Source organism: Canis lupus, chromosome 36 (genome assembly GCF_048164855.1).
Source record: "Canis lupus baileyi chromosome 36, mCanLup2.hap1, whole genome shotgun sequence".
In the NCBI taxonomy this organism is placed as follows: domain Eukaryota; kingdom Metazoa; phylum Chordata; class Mammalia; order Carnivora; family Canidae; genus Canis; species Canis lupus.
The window spans coordinates 23,138,261-23,164,723 of NC_132873.1; the positions used below are offsets into that span (position 1 = coordinate 23,138,261).

At 38.0% G+C, this 26,463-nt stretch overlaps 1 long non-coding RNA gene across 5 annotated transcripts in view; it reads left to right on the forward strand.

Moving 5' to 3' along the window:
• LOC140625341 (uncharacterized) overlaps positions 1-26,463 on the forward strand; it is a 62,347-nt gene that overhangs the window by 29,931 nt on the left and 5,953 nt on the right. The window contains exons 3-8 of one of the 5 annotated variants that reach the window (XR_012024697.1): positions 2,825-2,947; positions 4,784-4,913; positions 5,699-5,885; positions 6,062-6,292; positions 7,793-7,894; positions 9,146-9,185. This is a non-coding gene — a long non-coding RNA (uncharacterized lncRNA). Of the gene's footprint in view, positions 1-2,824; positions 2,964-4,783; positions 4,914-5,698; positions 5,886-6,061; positions 6,500-7,792; positions 7,895-9,145; positions 9,186-26,463 lie in introns of those variants that run through there. The other 4 variants (XR_012024698.1, XR_012024700.1, XR_012024699.1 and 1 more) reach the window with 4 other exon arrangements.

A 26,463-nucleotide genomic window follows, 5' to 3' on the forward strand; every position in this document is an offset into this window, starting at 1 on the left:
GATAATATTCAAAACTGAAAAATAAAAATTCTGTAATAGAAGTTGTGTTAAATATGGAAATAAACTCCAGGAAAAAAGAAAAGTCAGCTAGAAGAGTTGACAGTGATCCTCTGAGGAGTGAGAACCATAGGAAGCCAGAATTTATGGGACAGAGGACTGCTGTCTCTCACAATACTCATTCTAATACCATTTGCCTTTTTAAACTTTGTACACATTCATGTAAAAGGTGACAGGGATACTATTCAAAAGCCACCAGTTTTCCCCGTATATAAAATCAGCATTTTGATGTAAACTTTACCTAAATGAAAAAAAGATAACTGGCACTATTCCAAACAGACCTCCAAGAATGAAGCAATAAAACTGGGGGAAAAGTGCTCACACGGCACTTGAAGGGGGAGACAAAGCGATAACTGCTGTCTGGAATGATAAAGAATTAACCACACACACCCTTGCCTATTAAGCACAAAGCTGTATTACGACAACCAATTCCTAGGTCTTCATCTGTTTGTGTTGAGCAACTACCGTGCTTGCCAATGGGAGTCTCCTAGGTAAAATTCTATCTGCCAATTCTTGTTTCTGATGTTAAATCCATCCTATTTGATTCTTAATTTAGATATTAGAATAAATACCACAGCCCTATCTTTTAGGTCACTTACGATATTTCTCTCAACACTTACACTGAATATCGAAAAATTCAAATACAAAATCCTTGACCGTATATCAAGGGTTTCATATTTATATGACATACATGTTTTATGTAAAATATATTAGGAAAGAAGTGAACACAGCACTCTCCACAGAGTCACATATATTCCATGTTGTAGGATATATATTGTGAAGCCCTAGTGAGGCATCTTATAGAAGCCTTTGGGGCTTTACAAGCATTATTGTATTCAGTCCCAATAATTGGTCTGATGTATCTTGTTTACAGGCATTCCTGATTAAAAAACATAGAAGAACTAGGTGGGTAGGGGAGGAGGGGTGCGGAAGGAACATTCATTAGCAATCTCAAACTAAAAGGTAGTCAGAATCCATAAACTATTGACCCAATAGACAGAAATTTCCCTCTGTTTTAAATCAATTAACATTTATACATAAGCCATTAAAAAGCCATCATGCTTATAAGCCATTACAGTGTGTACCTATTTTATTGATTAGCATGCAGTCAGTTATTAATTAATGACATCATCACTCTCAAACCTCTTAAAGGATTTAGGGCCTTAAAGAAACACACCACTAGCTAGACCCAACTACTCCACACTTAGCATGCTTTATAGCCTTGAGCGGAAAAGTATGTTTTTACAGATCTTTTGTCTATCCTTCTAATGCATCAGTCAGCCCACGATAATATCGCATAGTGCGTACTCCAAAATATCCCATCTCATTTTATAAGTCAGCCATATAAATATCCAGTGGTATAATAGTTCTAACATTATTTGTATGAGTGATAGCAGTATATTAACTTCTCAGGGCATATCCAGGATGAAGAGTACAGTAATCTACAATGTATGTACAACAACTGCCATCTAAAGCTCAACGCCTCTCTCATCGTACATATCCTCTTACTCTGTTCCTAAAGTACCTAACGAAGTGAGGCCTAAAGCTGTATGAAAACAAACTCTACAAACACTGTATCTCAAATGTGCTTCCCTTAATGCAATACAAACCAAATGATATTTTTTAAATCTCTTCTCCTCTTCATCATCATTTATAAGATGATTGTCTCTTTAGAAAATAAAGATGTCTTTAAAACTTTGAGAATGAAAATTTTAGATCAAAGTTCTGCTTAGATTCAAGAGAACTAGAATAAGACCCTAAGTCATACCGTCGAGCAGAATCACGGCTGTTAACTTAAACACCGCCGTCTGTTAAGGGACAACACACTGATGCAATGATAAAAGTCACATTAGGTGCACATTAGGGTCATAAAGTAAAAGCCACCCCCGGGAATCTAAAATCTTCTACAGAATGTTAACATCATCTTTCTATCTGAATCAGGTTAACCTCTGAAGAAGACAGACACACCACGAAATAACTGATTATTATTCACCCCATCCCCCATTACTCCTAATCATGAATAAGCTAGTTATTTGGTGTTCTCCATAAAACTGCTTAAATAATATAGAAATTTAATTAACATCTCTTCTTTTTTTCAATTGTATTTTGTGGTTTAAAGAAGCTTCCCAATAGAGTTTCATTAAATCAGCACAAGAATGAGACCAAACCACCTGAATTAAAATTCTTCATTTTCCCACTGTCTTCTCCTCTGGGGTCTTGGCAAATTATTCATCGTCCTCATTCAGAGTCATTGCAAAAAGAAGGTTGGACAAGTTTATGTTAATTAAGCCTGTTGAGGATGAAATAATGCCTGGCCACACTGAGTGTGCGGTATCATCTCCCTGTCTAACATTGTTACGGGCTCGCTGCTCAGGCTGGAAGATGGAAGGAAAGCACCCTTGTAAGATGATATTATTATTATTACCATCATCAGTATCATTATTTTGCCACAAAAGAGCGCTCTCTCATTAGGTTAGAGACCATCCTGAAATCACGATTACAACATGAGAGGGGAGGGCAGGAAACAGGTTAACTAAGGCCCTGGTGTCCGGGGCTTACAATAGAAATCAGGTGTATTTGCTTTTTATGGAAGATTTTGGTTCATGGAACAGTTTTTTTGGGTGATTTTTTTTAAACCACAACCAAGATAAGCTTATTTCTTCCATAAAGGAAGACATCTTTTTTTTTTTTTTAATAAAATTGGCAGTGAGGGTATGTGTAAGGCAAATTGTGACTGAGCCAATAATCTGTCATTCTTACCATCCAGAATGTTCACATGAAGATATAAACAGAAAAAGAAGCCACTTCATATGTAAAGAAAAAGGAAGATGCTTCCTCAAGATCTCAAAAGCTCGGATTCACACTCCTCATCCTCCCCGAGAAGAGTGAGGTGAGCAACAGAGCAGGTATGAAGGGGAAAAGAGGAAACAGTGACAGGGGTCAGTCCCCACGGGAGATTTGACAGCACAGACAGTAAAGTCTAAACAAGTACCTTTGGTGGGTTGGTAACGCTGCTGTCATTGTCTTCACGACAGAAAATCATAACATACTATGTGGTTAGGACACAGGTACAAATAGGGTTTTCTTTAGGAAGAATAACACAACCTCTAACCTCAGAGCCCTGAGATTATTAGTGGATCATTAATGGGCTCAGGGCCTCCCCTCTTTCTGTCCCTTGAATTCCCTGGGATTAAATGAGTGTCTCTCCATTTAAGGGAACATCCGCGGCAGTTGAAAGCCACCATTCAAGTGCTTTGGGTTCATCTCACTGTCTCAGATAATTATAGAAAGATTGAGTAATTTAAAAGAATACATTCACTGATCAAAAGAAAAAAAAAAGAAAAGAAAAAAGAAAACCACATATATATGTATACATGTACTAGCAATTTGGAATAGATCATTTTACTGGCACTTATCATAGATGTCACAGCCAGACAGTCCGTTTCTGTGGGTCCAGGAACCTATTCACTAAGGATCTTAGTTTACCTTGAAATAAAACAAAACAACAAGCACAGCTAGATTGGAGCTTACCTAGAAAAAATTATATCGGGTCTGTCACTATTCTGAGATCACAAGGAAAAGGGGACTTCAAAGGAGCAAAATGTGTTAAGCATCCATTGTGTGTCAAGTGAAGGGTAAATGATTTTCACATTGATCCCCCACCATAGCACCTCTGTTTGAGAGATGAGGATCCTGAGACCTAGGGAAAGCCAGTTTATAAGTGCTGAAGGCTGGAGCTGAACCCAGACCTTGCTGACGCTGAAGCAGTCTCCCTCACCACTCCACCAACCCCCCCTCCCCCCACCTCTTAACTGTATTTGGTTGAGGACACACCTGTAACAGTCATCACAGGATTCCTTACACCACCCAGAGCTTAGTACCCAGTTAAGAAATTGTGCAGCCAGGGCTCACATGTCTAGTGTTGTTGTCACTGTTAATCTTGCTTCAAAGCATGGGTCAGAATGTAGACAGATGTTGTGAACCATGACCTGCTACTCATCATCTAGCATAAGACTTCCCAGCATACAGTAAGTGTTTACTATTTATCAAGTGTTCTTGACAAATACAGAAAACAATAGCCCCCAGGAAATGGGTCACCTGTACATTGTAGTTTCTCACAACGGTAAAGAACTTTACTTTCTCACTAAGAATTTGGTAGAGTAAAAAAAAAAAAATCAGTCGACGTGAAATTGAAAGCAATTATTTATGCCTCTTCAAAAACCTCAAACCTGTAATTTAAAAAACAACAAAAATGGCAAAATTAAAATTGATAGCAGCATGAATTTTCATGTACACAAACACACCATATAGCCATGTGCGCTTTAAGGGAAATGTTCCCTGTCTTATGAAAGAGAGGCAACTTGTTATGATTTGTGCACACTTTCATGAAATACCAAAGAGGGGAAAAAACCTCCTGTCACTTGTCAGCTAGTTCAGTCCCTGCTGCTGTAGAGGTACCGTAACATATGCACGTCCCCTTCTGAAAATGTATCAGGAGGGGCTTGGGTAAACTCCTGTACAAGCATATCATATGCGCTAAAGCCAAAATGACTTAAATTCTATTCCCTGATGGATCTGCACATCAGATGCATAACTGATTAGTGACAACTGACACACAAACAGTGAAAATGTTCACTGTTAGGACGAACACACGATTCATGCAGGAGTGCCATCAGGATGGCATACTATGCTCTTTGTATGTACAGAAAGTATGTTCCTCTCCTAGGAGAAAATTCTCATCAAAGAACTTTGCCCTGTAAGTACTGCGCCCTCAAACTTACTTGGAGATACTTCTTCAAGAATGCTCATCGATGTAGTGTGTTCATCATTAAAAGGATAAACAACCTACTCTCCAGGTAAAAATAATTCATTCACAAATATTTCTTAAATGCTCACTCTGTACAGTGTATACTTCACTAAAGCATAAGTGACAAGGAAAAAATAAGCTGGTGGCACGCAGGACTTAAAATGTAAAGTGATCAGATTATGTGCACTACACAATAAACTGAACAAGTCACAAGGATTTTAAAGGCAGGACCTCCAAGGACGAGTTAAAGAGTTCAAGCATCAGAGAAAAAGATAATATTCATCCTAAATGCGAAAGACAGATCTACAAAATGCCAAATTCCTTGACTTGTTCATTTTTATCTGTCCTTCAGGAAAGTCACTGTGAGTATTTCACTAACATATGGAAAATTATGTCATAGCATTAAGAATAATAAAGAATTTAAGCCAAGCACGAAACAGACTTAGAACTAGTGTCTTCTTTCGGAAAAAGCAAAACTATGTTAGATGAGAGATTTCTCCAAGTCACACGTTGGCAAAAACGGCGTGTACCCTTGGCCTTAACTTTCATTTGTTTTTGTTTGGTTTTTTTTTTTTTTTTTTTTTTTTTTTTTTGTTACTTTTCAGGAAGTTTTTCTCGCTCCGGACATGATTCATTTTGCGATGTCCTTTGCACACTCTCAAGGTTTGTGGTACACAATGAGGAAAGCTGTGTGTAAGGTTTCTGAGAGTCAAAGGAAAACAATCCTAGATTACACCCCACTCCCATATTTCTTATACTGAATAGTGTGTGTGTGTTGTTTAGTTTCTCTTCCCTAAAAGCCTCCCTTTTGACCCCTACCTACCCACACTAAAGATGTAGTTTCCAGCTCGTTGGAAGGAAGGCCTCCCTCCGATGTTATCTCTGCTCCTTCACATCGCACTGGAAGAGGTCGATTAAAAAACACCTGAAGCCAGTCACCTAAAACCAATGCCTTCTTGGCCCCATCCCAAGGGCTGTGACAACAGGCCGCCTCCTGGAGACCTGAAACAGTACTGATATGGTACGAGCCCCTTGGGGCCACCTCCTCTGAGGGCAGTAGGTAGAGGGTGGCTGCGGGTGGGGAACATATGAACCTCTAAGTAGGGCACCTGCTGGCCAACTGGGCCCCTGTATCACTTTCCACACACATTCAAAAGCCCTTCTTGTTCCTTGCCCCTTATTCCCCTCTCGCTTCAGGTAGCCCTGGCCCAGAGAGCTGCTGCAGAGGTGCCCCCTCTGGGCTGGCATCAGGCCTATCCCGCCTGGCGCCTCTGGCCCTGCAGAGCTGTGCAACCGGCGGCCGCGGCCCCCATGCCGAGACCACATTCCGACCTCCGTGTGGAAGTCAGCCACTCCAGAAGGCTCTGTTTCTAAAACTGTCCATCCCAGAAGAACTGCAGATAGATGAAGATGCATTTCATCAACCCAGTAAGAAACAAACACCAAAACAAAACTCTGGAGGATTCTGGATTCTCACTTGAAGAATCCCTTTCTTCGAGTGAGAACCCAAAATGCCAAAATTCTAGGCCTTTATAGTATCCATTCCTTGGGTTCTCTTTAACAAAGAGTTGCTTCTGCATTCTTCTTTTACAGAAGGAAAAATAAAGTCATGTCGATCTTATACAAATTAAAAAAAAGGACAACCTCTGAAGGCCACTTTTTGTTGCTGTAGCCATTGGCACCAACGTCCCTGGTATTTTTCTCCTAGCGCTCCTGTCCCATGTGTCCTTAGCACGTCTTCAGCCTTCTTGGTGCTATAACATATAATGAATGTTTTTAGTGTCTGCCTATGTTATTTGCCAGGGATAATTTACAGAAAACAAAGCCAACCTATAGGGAGCACAACATCCGAGGAATATTTCAAAATATGAGAGAGGAGCTGAAAGTTATTGCTATTTTTTTTAACTATATGGCCCCACATGCCAATTAATGGTTTCCCAGAACATTACCTCCTTACATGAGTTAGCTGCCTTTTGCACCAGGTCTTGGTGTTGGGGGTGGGGGGATAAAGAAACTGCGAAATATCAAGGAATAATATTATAAGCCAACCTGTTGCTATTTTGAACAAGAAAGCTCCTTATATTCTACTAAGTTAAACCCCAACTATGACATAATATTTGGGACAATAATGCACTAAGGAAGGCGCGTAAGGTTTAAATTCTGATCCACTCACTTCTGATAATTTTTATGATCCGAAGGAGTTCTCTCCCTAATATAAAGCCTATCTCCGACTACCTCCTAGTTCCGAAAGCCATTAAATTCTTGCAGATTGAAGGTAGAAAAAATAAATTGTGTGTATTTTAGAACCTGAATGATCTTCCTATAGCAATTTTAGAACAAACTATGAAGAATTCTGCAATTTTAATCTCCTCAGTAGCTTCCCATTACTAAACAAGCTGAACGCCACGGTACAAATGTAGACGTTACATGTCATCTTGATCTGCTGCTTTTTTCTTTCATTAAAGCTTTAATGCAGCAATTATGGCTACGTTGCCCTATAAAAAAAGGAAAAGGCAGTTTACTTTAAAAAGTGAAATTGCATAGCCTACTATTTAATTATACACAAATGTAAATGGCCTATTTTTCCATAACTGGTTATTACAGCACTGTTTTACTTTCTGAGTTTTGACAATCTCTAAAACCTACAAAGCTTCCTGCTATATAATTGTTTTGTTACATTATTGTTTTCATCTTATTTTTTCTTTTAATGTGAGTGCAGCGGGATAAATCTTGGTTTTAAGCCAGCCACTACTTCATCTACTTAAGCTTTTATAGATGAAGATTGCTGTAATTATCAGAATACCCGCTTATTTCTGAAGTATTATCCTGGCAACCTGCTGGCATTTACAACCAATTAACAAGCTTTGCCATTAGTTGCATAAGGGGTATCGCAGAGTAAACCCATTGTGTGCTAATTTTCTATTTTAGATAATCAGTTTGGCCATCCAGAATGGAAAGAAGAAGAAAAGGAAAGGTTTGACACTCAGTGGTAGACGTGTAAAAATTGCTGCGTGCCCCCGAGAGACAAAGGTATCCTGCAACTCAATGATGGCTTCGTTGCTGTCACTATTGGTTCTTAAGTATTTCCCTTTGTCTCTCTTGGAAAAGAAAAAAAGTGGGGATTCAGCAAAGTAATCATGTCCTGTCTCACAGGCTCTCTGTCTTTTAAAGCTGACTAGCTTCTCTTGCTGTCCTGCCCATAATTTGACCAAATTGTACAAGTGTTAAACACCTTTAAAAAAAGATAGAAAGAAATTGAGCATGAGTTCTTTGGTTTCTTTTTTTTTTTTTTTAAACAATTCCTTTCAACCTCTTTCCCCCTCTCCTCCCCGCCTTTTGCTATTAGGGTAAATTAATGCATGGGCTTCCTCCAACCGGGCTGCCTTAAAATTAGCCTGCAAGCTGGGCTTAGTTAAAGCCGTGCATTGCCGTTTTATTGCTCTGTTTAAACAGCCTCTGATATTAATATGTCCTGAAGTTAGGTCTCAAGCAAGAAAAGAAGCTGCAGTTCTGTTCTGTCCTCAAAGCTCAGGCTTCACTCCAAGGGAGTGAATGGCACCACCAGCCTGAGAATGTCAGTGTGGGGCATGGGAGGCATCCTGGGCTTGTGTGCAAAAATAATCTGACCCCCTCGGTTTGGGGCGGTATTAATAATTATTTCATCTCAGTTCTCTCTGCTTCTATATGAAAAGTGCTCCTGATCAAAATGCTGCCTCCTCTCTCCTGCCTCCAGACTGATTCTTCATCAAATGCAACTCCAGTCTCTATTAAGAAAAGCACACTGACATTTTGAGAGTATTGACCAGCACCCATACCTGGCATTTGTAAAGCTCTTTGGTCACAGAGCTTCTTAAATCCCCATGTCTAACTGCATTTTAAAATCACAGCCCTTGGCACTTTCAACATGAGTTAGTAGGTTTTTCTGTTAGCCGTCAAACTGGTCTTTAGATCAGATCAGCATCCTCTTTGCTTTGCTCCTTCTCAAGGGACTTGGTTAGGACAGCAGAGCTGTAAAAAAGCCATCTTTAAGGACCTGGGGCTCCTTTACTGCCTTACACACACACAACCCCACAAATCCATGAGGAGACACTAACTCACACATCACACTGAAACTTCTAATAATTTCCTTTTGTCCAATAGTTTGGTCACAGATGCAGGTAATAAAAGTGTCTAGAGACAGAGCCATATTATCAAGGCATGACACCGCTATAATAAACTTTTCTATCTTCATAACCAAATTCGCAACTCATTATGGCATTATATTTGAACATATCTTTCCAGCAAATGAAGACATTATTATGCTTCTCACAAATACAGCTTATTGAAATCAGGAGGAGACACTCTTTTCAAGGTTCGTTATATTCTCATACTATTGTAAAATTCTTATGGAGAAATCCTAGCCAACTCTCTGCTTTTACAGCACAAGGACCTAAATGCTCGTGTTTTACACACAGAACTACCCACTCTCTCACGTTACTTAAAAGCTTAGAGAGGTAGAGAGGAGTCAAGAAAAAAATGCTGGCACTCCCTTTGTTGTTATGACTATTCTAGGTGACTATGTTGGTTAGCCTAATAAAATAAATTTATACAAAGTTAGCTATTATTATTGTATTTGTTTCCTAGTAAAGAAATTGCTGATTTCACAGTCTAGAGAGTTGCATTTTAACCTTGCTTGATCTGTTGGAGCTGTCATAAGGGGAGAGAAAGACAACAACCCTAAGATGCCTTTTTAGAAATGCTGACATTAGTAGGTTCTACAGGTGAATAAGATGAGCCTTTCCTAAGTCTTGCTCCTTTAACAAGAAAGAAGGCCACAGCTGTATTTTTTTTTTCATCTTAGAGACATTTATTTATTTATTTTATGTGCCCTATTGGTAATCTTGCATCTCAGAAGTTCCAGAGCTAAAAAATAAGGTTTTCTCCCCAACAAATATTTGGGTGAGAATCATCTCTGTAGGACAAGTCTTTCTCCCATTTTTTCTAACTTTGTGATCTTGGTGAAGATACCTCTGTGAGCTCAGTTTTCTTATCTGTAAAATGTGAGAGTAACTACCTCAGGGTTGTAATAATTAAATGCAACACTGCATGTAAAATGCTTAACACAATGCAAAGCACCCAGTAATACAAATGCAACTTATTGTTATATAATTTTATCTGGCGTACTAAGGATTATGCTAATAACTACCAAGATTCATCAGAGCAGGAGTCCTTCCCACATAGAGTTTACATAACCAAGTAAAAAACACTAGGAGAAACCCAAGAGGAAGAATTTAAGAATATCTCACCACCTCCTAAAGGTAATACCTATGGCTTCGATTTTGTTTGTTATTCAGGGAAATCTTAGGCTAAAAAGATTGCAGCAGAAGAGAGCTAATCTCAGATATGACATGCCAGTAAGCACATGCATAATGTTTTATAATCATCTGTTAATTTAAAAAAAAAAACTCCATTAAAGTGAATAAAATAAATACTAGTACGTGTCTATTACCAGTCAGTATTTGGCATCTTAATAATATACCATGGCTTGAAATCAGATAGAGTTTATCTTACACAAAGATTTTATTTTCAAAATTAGAGCCATTAGATTCAATGAAACGTGTTCCCCTCAAAGGAAGGAGGTTTATTTTCATTGCCCATAAACCCCAGGACAGCAAAGACAGTTCTGCTCATTGCTGCATCTCCAGGACTCAGGCAATGTTTTACAGGAGAATTATTTATTGAGAGGATGAGTGAAAGATCTTGTTTTCTGTTACAGTATTTCTATCAACCCTTGGTCTTTAAGGAAATATTAAGTCCATAACTATTAAGCACCTAGTGCTGTATTTAAACTAGAGATCTAAAAATACAAAGCAATTGAAATGGAAGGATTTTGCCTCAAAATAGTTTCTAAATAGTTTTGGAATCTCTTTCAAGTCCAAACGGTAAGGTTGCTAGGTTCAAGAACAATGTTATCCTTGCTGAAAACTACAACAGCATTTTCAGCCTGCAGTCGTATAAACAGCTAACTGAAACTTTCCATTTCACAAAGAACTCAACAAGACTGAACAAATACTTATCAAAACCCAAAAGTCTATTAAAGAATCCCAAATTGGCTTCTTTCAAGGAATTTACAATTTTGTACAATTATTAGGCCAGCCCTTGTTGATCTTAATAATCCCTCATAAAAGTCAGAGAAGAAAAAGTAGCATCTGCATCACAGTTTAAAATTATTAAACAAAGGAGAATTTGAAACTAGATATGAGTCAGTTTCCAAAATAAGTTGACAGCTTTTTAATTTTAGAATGGAACCAGAACATATCTTACAACTTGAAAACCTGTGTGACACATTTCCCTTGCTGTCAAGAGGTGGAATCGACTTCACCTCACAACAGGGTCCTCAAAGTTTTCCAAATTGCAGCCTTGAGATGTTGAGTGTTAAGTTTCAATTTATATTTCAGATGACTTTTCTCGGTGCTTTTTAATTGGCAGGAGCTCAGGAAACGTTCTTAGATCACAGAATTTCCTTTTACATTAACGAAAATGAATAAAACCTTGGAGATCATCTTCTATCAATTTGAAGTTCGTATTTTTCTATATGATGTTAAATTAAGTAATATCTTAGATCTAGCCACGGCAAACTTTTAGAATAAAATTACTGCAGTTTGGATTAAAGGTAGCAAAACTGAGTCTTATAAAATGTATCTTGCAAGATACCTGTAGCTCTTTTTTTTTTAATTTTTATTTATTTATGATAGTCAGAGAGAGAGAGAGAGAGAGAGAGAGGCAGAGACACAGGCAGAGGGAGAAGCAGGCTCCATGCACCAGGAGCCCGATGTGGGATTCGATCCCGGGTCTCCAGGATCGCGCCCTGGGCCAAAGACAGGCACTAAATCGCTGCGCCACCCAGGGATCCCAATACCTGTAGCTCTTAACAAAAAAGCAAGTGAAGATAATTACAGCATGTGTGTATTTCTAGCCCAATAACTAAGAATACAATTCGTTGTCAATTAAATACAATTCATTATCATTGTTTTTCAATGTTAACTAAGTTAAAACATATTTTAAAGGGAATGTTAGACCACAAAAGGATGTAAAGTTGTCTGCACTTCTCCTGAGTTCTTCATGTATTACTGCACAAAATCACAAGAAATTCTCGGTTCAGCTCAAATATCGCCACTACAGATTTTGTCTATGGTACAAAGAAAGCAAGTCTTTTCTGTCATTGTGACCAAATTTGTCATTGTCTTCATAACATATCCTTCTAAGTCGTGGAATGTCGTTTGTAACACATTTGAAAAAGCTCAAGAAGATATGAAAGTCTTTCTAAAATACCTATACATCCTTTTTCTCTAGAGTATAATAATTTCGAAAACACACTTAATTTCCTTTTTTGTTCTTTAAATTCATGGCTGAGAGCTTTTCACGTTGCAACCATACAGACACACACACACACCCCTCTTTATCACTTTTTAACAACTTTCCTCAAAAGCATTTTAAAACAGTCACATATGTAAGACTATGTTTTCAAGATATCGTGAAAGGAGCCTAAATCAGAACCAAAAAAATAAATAAAAGTGCAGAGTCTTGGGAATATGCTTTCCCATGTTACCACTTTTGAAAGGGAAAGGAATAAAGGTCAGGAAAAGCAGCTGCTCGGCACAACAATCTGGCAAGGAAGAGAAGTGTTGTTTATAATGACATAAAAACCATCCACACAGATGAAGAGTTCTGGGGTTGGAGAAGGGTAACTATCTGAAATGGTTGCTGAATGTGGTGTCAGAGTAGTACAGGAGAGGGCCTCTCTTCTTGATTCTCTGGTATATTAATAGCAGCCCAAGCTGTCCCATTACAGGGACTCATGCACTCCCATGCTGGGGAGGGAAGCTGGCAGGTCAAGGGTCATACTCTAATTCAGCAGCAAGGCCACCACATCTGCTCCAGTTCATCATCTTCCTGACCTTGGCCCACAGCCTCAGCCCCAGTCCTGCCTACAGACCCTCTTATTATCAATTTCACTGGAGGGCAGAAGGGGGAGAAGGAATCATAGATAGCTATGGGACAACCTAAAGCATAGGAACCTGAAGCCTACCCCTCTTTCTAGGCCAATATTCAAGTGTAAGAGAGCTCTAGGCCTTGGGTTCAAATCCTAACTTTGCCACTTTCTAGCTGTGTGACCTTAAGTAAGTTACATAAACTCTCTGTGTGCTTCTGGACTTCAGTTTCATGCTTTGTAAAATGGAGATGATGATAGCACCGACCTCGTAAACTTGTTTTGAGAATTAAATGAGTGCTAAGGCTCCCTGTGATATGCTTGGCGCAATGCCCAGTACATAATTGGTTCTCTGGAAGTATCAGCCATTATTATCATTATTGTAATATGAACAGTGTCTATCCCCTGACCACTGGCACCATCCCATCTTTCTTCCTGACGTTGACCCAAAGTACCAGAGACTGGCAAGATAAGTTTGTGACTATGAACACATAGGAACATTTAGATAGCTTTAGAGGGTGGAGTATAATTTTAGTTATTGGACCACTGCCAGTCCAAGAACTCTTTGGTTTTGCATAATGGACTAAGCAGGGATGAGAAGAGGGCCCCGGTGGCCAGGATGAGTGTGTAGGGCTGTAGACGTTCTAAGGGGAGCAGTCAGACAAATCTGACTTGGAATCCCTCCTCTACCACATAGGTACTATATAAATCTGTAACTTGGGCACCTTCAAGTGCCTTTGATTACCAAGGTTTGGTAATCTTTCAAAGCAACGGTCCCTTACCATTAAAGTGGAAATAATAATAATTATTATTATTAATAACTTGCTTGCAGGGTTGTGGGGAATTAGAAAGTTTTAGAGGTATTTTTTTGTTTTCCTTTTTTTTTTTTTAGATTTTATTTATTCATAAGAAAGAGAGAGAGAGAGAGGCAGAGATACAGACAGAGGAAGAAGCAGGCCCTACTCAGGGAGCCCAACCTGGGACTCGATCCCAGGTCTCCAGGATCACACCCTGGGCGGAAGGCGGTGCTAAACTGCTGAGCCACCTGGGCTGCCTGAAAGTTTTAGAGTTTTAATCTCACACACAGAAATCACTCAATATGTAGTAGAATAATGATTAAGATTCAATAAAGAGTAGATTGTGGATGAGGGGGCCTGAGGGAGGCCTCTAATAATGATCTCCCAGAGATGTCCACGCTCTAATCCCTGGAACCTGTGAACATTACATTCCCCAGCAAAGGGGACTTTGCAGATATAGATGGTTAAAAACCTTAAAGTAGGGGAATTATCCTACCTTCCCTAAGGGAACCCAATCTAATCACATGAGCCCTTAAAAGCAGAAAAGTTTTTCCAGCTGGAAGCAGAAGAACGATGAGATAGAAGGGTAGAAGTCCACGAGATTCCAAGCAGGAGAACCATTTGACTCACTGTTAGTGGCTCTGGGAAGTGGGGCCCACACTGCAGAGGAAGAGAAAGCTCCCTAGGAGCAGAAGGAAGACCCCAGGGGACAGCCAGCAAGGAAGTGAGAGCTTGAGTCTTAAAACCGCAAGGAACTGGATCAGCCAACACCTGAATGAGCTTGGAAGCAGATTCTTCCCAGAGCTTCCAATAAGAGTCAGCTAGCTGGTCAACATCTTGTTTTCAGCCTTGTGAAGCTGTGAGCAGATAGACCAGCCACACGTCAACCCAGACTGCTGCCCCAGAGAACTGCGAGATAATCAATTTGCGTACTTTTAAGAGCTAAGCACGTGGTAATCTGTTATGGCACTGAGAAGAAGATAATACAGAAATTATTAATGTAAATGGTTTTTACTACTAGGTTGTGATATTCTCAGTTGGAGTAAGAGCTGCTGGAAGATAGGGACGCTACCGACTAATAGCTAATGTTTTTGATCATTTACTCAGCGGGGCACAATGCCAAGTGCTTTACATGTGTTACCTCCTTTTATCTTCACAAAACTCATTACTTAGATGCTATTATAATTGCTATTTTATAAGTGAAGAGATAAAAAACTTAACCATGGGAAGACTTGACAATAAAGACTTGACAATAATCACAACACAGCAGAACCAGGATTCAAACTCAGGCAGTGCTTCTAGAGCACATGCTATGAATCACAATCTTACGCTTCCTTCAGCACAGCTCAGGGCTTGACATACAATCTACACTGATATTTTGTCAAGCAGTTGAACAAACTAATAAAAGAATACGAAGGAAAAGTTTCTCTCTTCTGACTGAACCAGACCTTTCATACTCTTCATAATTCTGGAACCTAAAGATTGAGCTATCCAAGGCAGTATTCAATTCTTTTACTAGAAGGCTAAGTTAGGCTATACTATGGTAACAAATAGCCCCACAATCTCAGGGGCTCAGCACTACCAAGGCGTATTACGCGTTTATGCAAAGTCTGTTCTGAGTTCAGGCAGCATGGAAGGCAGTTACTTGGGGAATCTGGGCTACTTCAATTTTGTGGCTCTGTCTTCTCATTAGGAGGTTCTAGGAATTGCTAAGGCGAAGAATTTCGCTGGAGACTTCATACCTACACTTCCAGGCCTCAGCCTGGAGGTGACATCACTTACACTCATAGCCCATTGGCCAGAACTAGTCACAGGTCACCCCTGATTGCAAGGAGCCTAGGACTTGTAGTTTTCCACATGCCAGGGAGGAGAGGAGAATCAGACGTTGATGAACACTAGGAATATTGATGAAAATCATTAAATCAGTCTCTATTGAAGAAATAGCTTGAATTATTAAAACAATAACTGGGGTGCCTGGGTGGTACAGTAAAGCGTCAGACTCAGGTTGTAATCTCAGCGTCATGAGATGGAGCCCCATACGGCGCTCCACGCTCAGTGTGGAGTCTGCTTAAGAGTCTGTCCCTCTTCCTTTGCCCTTCCCACTACTGGTCTCTCTCTGTCTGTCTGTCTCTCTCTCCCCCCTCTCTCTCAAGCTCTCTCTCAAATAAATAAATAAATCTTTAAAAAAAATAATAATAATAGTTCCAACTTCCTATATCAATTGTCTCAAGAAACCCTGCTTCAGCCCAATCTATTCAACATCTTCCCTTTTGATCTGCACTCGATATCCTTCATGACAAAAGAAAAGTTACCTGTTTTCATGTCGGAAAGGCTTTATCTCCTCCTTTGACTGCACATGGCCAAAAATGGAGTATCAATTTAGATAGTCTAGCTACCTTCCAAGGCTCTGAGGAGCTTTACCCAAGACTCTCAAATCACAGATCTGTCTTCACACTATCCCAAAACATGAGGACCTTCAAAATTCACGTGACCCAACATTAATCAGATATTTATCCATCCTCAGGAGCCAAGACAGTTCAAATATCAGAAAGAATACATTGAGATTTGGTTTCATTTTTTCTATTAAAAGCTTATCCCTGATTATGTCAAGGTTATAGAAAGTTCCTCATCCAACTCAAATAAGATTTTATAAGAATCTTCTTTAGACTTTTACACTTTTTTTCCCTAGGTTAATTAGTAAGAGTTTTGTTTGGATTAATGAAGATGTGTTTACTTTGGAGAGACTGGCCACATATCTTATTTTCATGAAAATGTGCAAAATAATATAATTTCACCTTTTTGGAAAATTTTTAACAAATAGACTTTGCCCCATGTCTTGACAATGCTCTGAACAAGACTTTGCTATTTATTTATTTAAATGTGCAGAAGGATGACTTTCAGAGCTTTTTAAAAATGAAGTTTCCTAGTGACTCTCCCTCTCAAATGCCTCCTTCAATAGATGTTCTGTGCGGTACCAAAACCACATCTTCACAAGCAAGCCAAGTGATACCATATCAACCAGTACTACTCAAAGTGGTTAAAATATAAAGTGTTTGTTTTCAGTCTACAATGAAATGAGTAACTCAGGTCAGACCATAAATGGATGAACAGTTTTCTTCATCAATAAAATCTTGCTACCAAAAATTCCAAGATGTTCATTGAACTTACCAGTGTATTTGGTAAAGACAATTTACATTCTGGAGCAAGCTTCTTGTCTTAGGCAGACAACAGTTGACAGACCAGAACACTCACTCATGCACATTCCACACTCTGAGGAGTGATACTTGGAAAAAACCCAGCTCTAAGAATACTGAGATGAGGGTTAGAGTTCCAATCCCCTCCCTCTGGTAAGTCACTATAAAGTCAGACCCTTCAGAATAGAGATCCATAGGATGTTGTCCACCCTCATCCTAATTGTTGATTCCTATAATATACTAGAGTGTAGAACCACGGCTACAATTCCTCCTGGGTGTTCTGATATGGCCTCTGTACGTGTAGGCTTAAATAATTTTTTCTGGCACTCAGCTCAATTTCCAGATTTATTTATTTATCAATATTTTATGAATGACCATACTGTGCATAGTTATTTATTGGATAAAATAAGCTTCTAGTACAAAACACAAAACAGTTTCTACTTTCAATGGAATCAATTAAAATCAGCATGTTAATTAAATATAGTAAAACTTCAATTATCCCTGGTTATGGAGGTAATAGGTCAACTCTAATCCAAACCACCAGACAACATCACAGAATATGTACATTTTGACTTTGTAATCAATTTTAGCATATTTAGCATTAAATTACACCCACAGTTGAGAGAGGCCAGTCTTAAAGGCAGGATTCAAATTTATTGTGCAAGAGTATAACATCGAAGCCATGAAAAAAAAAAAGTGAATGGATCTAAATATGTTTCTTATCAACCCTTTCTTCATTGTAAAATTACAAACTTATTAAAGGTAACAGGGCAAAGGGCATGACTTAGTCATCTTCATATTTCTCACAGTAACTTAGACATAGTAGGGTTCAATGAATCAAATGAACAATGAATTTAATCAAACATAATAATTGTCTGTTATGTGTTTAAGAAAATTTTAGCTCATTTTTTCAGTTCAATCAATAACTGTTTATTGAATACCAACTATACACCAATTACTAAGATAGATGCAAAATCAACTAGGACAAAGTGCTTGCATTCCAATCTTTGAGACTGATAAACTAAACAAATAGTTACTATATCATACAGCAGTGCCAGAAAAGTAATGATAAAAGTGGCCAATATTTAAATGGTTACTTGGAACCAAGTAGAGATGAAGTATTTTTCCTATATCAACTTGCTATTTCTCAGAAGCACAAATGTACTCTTTCAATCTGGATTTTTGGATGCAAGCAACAGAAACCAAATGTAACTATTTCAGCAAAAAACAATCTACAGCAAGATGTTGTGGACCTCACAAAATGAACAAGAAACTGGAAGGTTGGCTATAGGGCAGGATCCGAGGATCCTCCAAAGGACCAAGAAAAAGCAAGCCGAAATCACAGCACCCAGCTCAGGTCTGGAATTGCTGGTCAGAATACCACCACCATTCCAGCAGCCTTGTTTGCCTCTGCTGCTGGTATGAAGGTCTCTAATCATGCCCCAGACCTTGTCATTTCCTCAAGACTTGATGTTCCCAAAGTGGGTGTCTAATTAGCCAAAATTGACAGTCATTCACCCCCTGGCAGAACTAGGAAGGAGGAAAAACAGAATTCAGTCCCTTGGATGAAAACTCAACGTCACCTCAGGACTACTTATACTATTCTCCTAGTGTAAGGAGGGGAAAGTGCTTAAAGAAATAATAAAGATTCTGGGGAGCCAAAAATTGGCAAATGTTAGAATCAATATAGATAAGACAAGCACTGTGTTTATTGTAAGGAAAGAAGGCAAAATCAAAGATGTTTTGAAATACATTAAGGTTAAGGATTTCCCAAATTTTGATCAATGTTTAAGAATTTGAATTCAGGGATCCCTGGGTGGCGCAGCGGTTTGGCGCCTGCCTTTGGCCCAGGGCGCGATCCTGGAGACCTGGGATCGAATCCCACATCAGGCTCCCGGTGCATGGAGCCTGCTTCTCCCTCTGCCTGTGTCTCTGCCTCTCTCTCTCTCTCTCTCTCTGTGACTATCATAAATAAATTAAAAAAAAAAAATTAAAAAAAAAAAAAGAATTTGAATTCAACTGCTATATAAGGATACACCTGAATATTTCTTTCCACAGCCTGAACCACCCAAACTTTTAAAAACTGACTACTGATCTAGAAAGAATAAAGCCAGTTAAGTATCACTGAAGGAAATTTATTCATTCATTTAATGAAAATTCCTCCAGAGTTATTTTTGAGGTGGACATCTGTCTGTCACATGCAGAATGGCATATATCAGGGCAGACTTCTTTGGCCCTTCAGGCTCAAGAGTTTTTGTTTCTGTTTTTCAGGGTCAAGAGTTTAAAAGCAAATTTAATGGTAATATAACTTATGCCCTATATTCTTGGTCATAGTCATAATGCCTTGCATTTGTTTTTTTAATGCCTTGCATTTAAATAACATCTTTTATTTTAACTAAGGATATTTCACTGTCCCTAATACTCACCTACCCCTGTATCCTAAACAGAAAATTCTTTTCATTCCAGATAATTAAGTCACTTGTCTGAAGTAATACCAGCTATTCACAGTGGGAATTACCAGATCATCCATGCTTATTTTTCAAAGTCTAATTCTCATTCCAATGTTCCTCTCACTTTAATAAAGAGCTAGATGAAAATAATGGATAACCTAGGTTCCAGGATTTCCTCATTCAAATTTTATAGTATCTGAAAATACTGGATGACAAAGTGCAAAGTGACAGTGAGTCAAGCCTGGAAGTGTTTATAGAACTAATTTTCTCAGCGGTGACAGCAAGGCCTAGGTGGGGGGGAAGGAAAGACTAAACCACACCTATAAATGGCAGATGAATCAGGCTGTGGCTCCAGAGTCTTCTGTCTTGTTATCTTCACGCAGGATATAGACTACCACAACAAAAGCCATTAGCGGCCATCAACTTCCAGCTCTCCTACAGATGATTACATTGGGGTCATCTCTTTCACACAGAAAACCCTGCCTTGAGTGGAGGAAAAACATTTTTTGAGTTAAAGATCATCTTTCAAAACCAAGGGCCACCAGATTATTGGAAAGGTCAAAAAAGATAACATATGAAACTGCTTTGTAAACTGTAAGAGTATTCAGATGTGTGGTAGACTGGGGATAAGTACAGTACGATATGTGAAGGGCTAGATCACACATTTTTTAATAGGTAGCAAATAAATCCAGTGGCTCAAAAAAGATTGAAAATAGCCACTGTTGGGAAAAACGTTCAGCTTTGCTAACCGCTTTCCATGGCGAAGTGAATGCCCTCCACTTCCGTAATGCTCCTGCAGACGCTAGAATATTTTTGCAAACCATATACTGGAGACATCAGCGGGAAGAGGATTGGTATGTGGATTTGTTGAAGACATTGAGCGCTACCTTGTTCTGCGCTTATTCCTGACTTTGCCTCACTCTGACGAGTCACCCATGTTGGGTGTCTGCTGTCTTACTCTCTCATTTCCCCCATCAAAATCATAATAGGACAGAAAACACAACCCAATCACTAATTTTTCCTTCCCAGTGAAGTGTGAAATACTAAAAATGTTAAGGACTTTATCTCTCCCAAGAAAACAGATGCGCACATCAGTGAAATCACTGCAACTTCTATGTTCAAGGCATGGAGCAACAATGGCAGAACTTCAGGCATCAGACAAGTGAGGAAGAAAAAGATTGTATGACATTGAAGATCACCTGAGAAATCTGAAGTTAAACTCCCCTGGTTATCACCTGGTTGAAATAAATTGAGGCATAACGAAAGTAAATTCGAAGGACAACCTATTATTGTCAAAATCCAATTAGTGATGATCATCCGATCTGCAATAATCAGAAGCCAGCATGATACACTAGGTTCCTCAGAAAGGTAGGCTTTCTTTGCCCTCTGAGGCCACTCATCCTACAGTCAGTTGGATGTTGATTTTATCCCCTGGAGCTCACATCCCTGGCATGGGGGACTGAGAATCCAGTATCAGTTGAATCCTGGTTTCCTTTGATCTACCTCATGCTCTCTCAGAAGATACATCATTGACTGTAAAGTGATCAAAGGCAAAAGAAAGGTATGTACCAAAGCCTTGAAGGCTACCCCAACTTTCAGAATCCTTCCGACATCCTTGAGATTTGAGAACAAAAGACCATACTCACTTATACTAGTGAATTATTTGAAAAATGTTCAATGGAAAAGGCAAGTAAAATTTTATCCATTCAACAAATATGAATGAAACACCTACTATGTGTCACCAACACTGTTCTAGGTAAGTATTGTATCTAAAAGTAGACGTGACCCAGGAAACAATATTAATTAATTTGAGTGGAAAATGTCCAAAGTACTTTTTAATGGAAACTGTAAGTAAAAATTGGGTAAGGTTTTGAAATAAATCAAAAGATCTGTAAATGTCCTGTTTAGCATATAGTTCCAGGTTCTCTTCCTTTCATTGTTTTTGAGCTACTTTTCATCTCTGTAAGTTGTAGAACATTAAGAATAATGCAAATTATTCTGGCCCACAGAAATAGAAATGGTAAGACCTCTAGAATGCAATTGATTATTGCCCTGTAAATGCTGACCAGTTTTGCATGTTTGTCAATTTGTATCAGTGTTCTTTATCTGCCTAACATGTGTGTGAATGCAAATCTGAATTCTCCTTTGAGCAGGTTATAGCATCTTACTGCTACTCTCATTAATTAAAGAATAAATAAAATCTTTAAACACACATGTTCATTGTGTGCTTATATGAAAATCACAATGATACATTTTTAAAAAATAGATCCCTTAATGGTTCACAATAAATACTAATTATGGGACCAACTACCTCAAAAGAGTATGTGTAGAAAAAAAACAGTAAATTAATTCTAAAGCTCTTCAAATGCAAAGCTTTAAATGCAGGGAAACTGTATCTTCTTGATACAATTGTGATATTTAAGGCACATTTGATAAGGCCTCCACATGCCCTCACATCACTGATCTCAGAGAAAGGAATAGAGCTGAGCTGTGGGTTAAAAAAAGAAAATGAAAAAGAAAGAAAGAAAAAGAAGAGAATATAAGATCCCCTCTGATTTTTTGCTTTAAAGAAGTAATAAACTGCATTGTTGTAACTCAGTGTAAGTGGCTTCGAGTAAGGCAATAGAGATGCGTGCCAGAAGCTACTCATATCGTTCTTTAAAATGGAAATTTACCGTCTGCTGCATCACATGGACAAAATACAGAACTATTTTTCACAGCTTGTTCACTGAACAGATTATTGTAGAAAAAAAAACTTTTACATTTTCTGCAGATTCCCAAATCTCAGTCAAAAAACTCTTGGCAATTTTTAGCAGTGAAACAGATTTCACTTTCAGATTGAGATACTCCATTTAGCAGTAGTCAGATGATCTTCCAAATAAATATAGACTCGTTTCACTCTTGATTTTATTTAAAAAAAAAAAAAATGTTTTCATGAGGTGTCTTGGAGGAAACTTGCACTTATTTGGTTTTCCCAAGCTAAAGCAAAGAAAAACTCGAAGGTCTAAAAATCAGAGTTAAATAAAAAAAGGAATGTTAAACTAAAAATGTTATTACAAATAATGCATGTTCATCACACTATCAATAAATAAATAACCCCATAAAATTTTAGAATTAGTTGCTAACATGCTCCAGCCTTTTCTGCCCTAAATCTCAGCTCCCCAAAATATTACTAAACAGAAGTGCATGTGTTCGGTACAATATAACAGACAGCAATATGTTGAGATACTTCACACAAAGAGGTCTCTGGGCCACTTTTCTTTTTCTAGATTAGTTTATCACTTAGGTACAAGGCAACTGCACTTAGGATTTTATTTCCAGGACCATTTTTTCCCTTGCCTACCAGTGTTTACTGCCACAGAAAATAATGGATGTGTGAAATTTAATAAAAAGTTAAATCCATGAAGAAATACTAAAATGAGAATACCAATCTTCACATAATCCTATATCCAAAACCCAGTTCTACAGACTCTACTGCCTCCTCCCCAAAGTCCTATTCTAAATTTCCCCATGCTTTTTCTATCTATGAAAGGAAATTATATGATAAACAGGAATAAAACCAGCAATAGTGACTATGTCCTACTTTTAAATGTAGAAAAATGTACATGAATACCACAGGATGCCCATTGAATTTTGCAAAGTTTGTTGCTATTTTTAACAAGGTTTTATGGATTTGTTAAAAGTTCAGCTCAGTGACATTAAAGATCATCTCGGTCATAAGCAAAGCAACCTGAATCCAAAGCAGAAGCTTTACCAAGTAAAGAAAACAGGAACTAGCTCATGTTATTAAAACCATTTTATTATTCTTGTAATGACAAATTTACTAGTTGAAAAGGATTCACAGTATCCAATTCCAAAAGCCACATTTCTATAGTTAATTTGACATATGAGAATAGGTTAGTTTTTGAACCCACTATAAATCATTACAAAGTTTCAAAGAAAAAAAAAACTACATTTTTTCACATCCAAATTATGATTATATAAGCATTTGGATAATGTAAAAGAACAAAATTATTCTTCTCATAAGGAGCCTTTAACAAAAAAAAATTAATACAAAATGTGTCAAAAACTGAATAAAGCTACTATGTCATGAGGTTAAAGTATTAAATTTTATAAAATTTCCTATGGTAAAAACTAAACTATTTGGTTCCAAGGAACCACTGTATGAGACAAGGGTTCTGTGCTTTTGGATTTAAGTGTTGGTTTAGTTTATGGGTCATTAATCGAGGAGTAGGGATGTAGAGCGAGAGAAAAAAACAAAAGCTTAATATTCAGACACTTTTCAACCTGAAAAAAATTATTTGAAATGCATCTAAAGACTCTTTTAAATTGTAATTTAAACATGTGGAAAATTACGATCTCATTTGCAAAACTTTTAGCACCCCCAAATAATATTTTTTTCTTGCCTTTCATAAAGTTAATCTAATTGCTGTGACTCCTTTTAAAATATTCAATAGAATAAAATATAGTCTGAACCTGAAACTAAAGAAAGTTTAGACAACTAAGGAGAGAGAATTAACCTGTAAAAGTGAAAAAAATTGAACACCAACCTCCCAGATGCATACAGCCAATCAGCAAACCCATTACACATGGATGGTAATGAGCCAGTGACTTGGGAACCAGGAAGGGACTAGAAGAGCTGCAGAAAAAGAGAGAGGGAAACAAAGGCACTGCTCCTAATTTTTTGTAACCATCATAAAGTTCAAGCAAATACAAAAAACGACATAAGAACTACATTTTGAAATATTTCTACATGACTCAGAAATTAACTCCAAATTCTTATCTTTTCTTATATTAAAGACAAGACAACAGGCCCAAAGTGGAGTCACTTATGCTAAGCCCCACATCACCACACAGTTTCGGCTCTCCTGGAAATGCACTCTTATCAAATCAGACAAGAATCGCCTGATTAGCATTATTTAGGTCACCTGCCTGATAAACCCCTTGCCATCCCCTCTAAAGAAAGTCACCTTGCAACTTGCAATAACCCGGAGCTTTTTTGCCTAATACAACACTCTTGTTCCAGCTTCCGGCTTCTGCCTATAAAATCTCTTGCCTTGTAAAGCTCTTCAGAGGTCCTTTCTATCTGCCAGATTGGTTGCTGCTCGATTCATGAATTGCTGAACAAAGCCAATAAGGTCTTTAAAATGTACTCAGTTGAATTTTGTTTTTAAACACTCATAACAACTATCTGTGAGTCTAATACATCAAGAAGAAACACTAACCTAAATAATAATAGTAATACTATAACAATATAGTATTTCCACCTAAAAATAAAGGATTTTTCCAGGTCCTATATTTAATTTTCAAGTTAGCATTCTAGTAGGAATGTATATTGACAATGACTACTAGCCCATGCTGTTGAAGCCCATTGCACAGTCCAGGAACCCAGACATGTGCACAGTACAAGGCCATCTTCCTTACTGGTTAGGTCCTTCCTGCCTTCCTGATTCAATTTTTGGGTATCACCCATGCATGGCATCTTTATCAGACATCTGAATCAAGAATTGATTCAATGGAGAATCTTTCAATGGTGAGTCAGCAAACACTGGACACTGAGGATTTTAGTACAAGCTCACTGCCTTGTAAGAAATCCTCCCCTGTGGAAAAGGTTTAAGCCAATTCTATCACAGCTAGATTTTAGGTAAAATAAACTACCTCAATGCTTGGTTGACAACCAAAGTTTTCTGGCAAATGAAGATAGTAACACACGCTAGTGGTAAGGTTCTATTCATGTCTAGCTGCCGGCCAGACACTGGTGGCCAATGAGGTAATACCACGGGTCTTAAGAGTCTAAAGTGCTGGGTATAGAAGTCAATTGGGATTTTCCTAAGGAGCTGGTGACTCCGAGACAGGATCACAACTATGAGATTGAAAAACCTTTCATTTAGTGGCTGTGGCTGATTTTTTTTTTTTTAATGTTAAAAAAGACTAATGGCAAAGAGGGTTAAAGTTACTGCTAAGAGTGAAAGTGGTTCATCAAGTAATTTCTATCACACAGCCCTTTGCCCTGCTCACCTTTTACTTTCCTTACCACGTAACTTCCTTCTTACATTTTCACTTAGCCACTCCATGTATCTGCCATTTCCCTGACCTAACAAGTGGTGTGCACATTTTTTCAAACTCATTTTGAGCCATTTAAATTTTTTCATGGAAAAAAGTTATTTTCAAACTCATTGCCTCACCAATTTAATAATGTACATATATATTTTTAGTGGATACAAAATACAGTATTCAAGCGATGAAAACTCCCTTGATCCTAGATAGGATACCTGCAGTAAATCTTCCATGGAAAGATAGATAGTTCATGTTCCCCACTCTCTCACTTTTCTCTCTTTTCTTCTTGTGCTTTGGTCCTCTTTTGGTAGTAGGGAAGAGAAAAATATTTTACCTACTTTAGAACCTCTGTTGTTCAGTGAGAGAAGGCTTCTCAGCATTTATCTGCTTCTGTGGTAATACTTACACATTTCCTTCCAGCAATTCCATTGCTCCCAGCAGCCATTTTACTATTCATTTTATTCTTTACTCTCTGCATGACCTTTAATCGATTCTTTCATTTGTGCATGTCAAATACATTTTCTAACTTATTTTACAAAGCTGGGCATATAACAAAATAAGGTAGTATAGTATCAATCAACCAAAAAATATGAGCAGCATTTTTTAAATAAAAAGAACAATCAAATGGTATTTTCATTATAATTTCAAAAGTTATAAAATTATAAAGCCTGTTCAGACCCAAGAAATCACCTAACCCCAAATCTTCATTCTATATCTGAGGAAGCTAAGACATAGAGAGCTTGGTCAGACCTAGAACTAACTCATAGGACTCTGAAAATAGGTTCCATTACTCTATTAGACCCATGGCTTATTTTCACCTGTAACTTTATTATATCTCTTCTTAATAAATTACAAAGTAAATATTTACCACATTGCATCTGTGCTGACTACACTTTGTGAGGACTTCCTTATGAAATTCCTGACACCAAAAAGAAAAAGCATCTGAAATTATTATGCATTTGTTTTATGGCCCAACTGTTCATGAGGACAATACGATATATTGTCATCCACCGGTAAGAATATTTATAGTCACCCACACATCAGCCTCTTTTGGATGATAATTTACAAGAATTTGGGTGTAAATGTTTATTTATTCTGCTATTTAGATTTTCATTGTTTCTTCTTTCCAAAG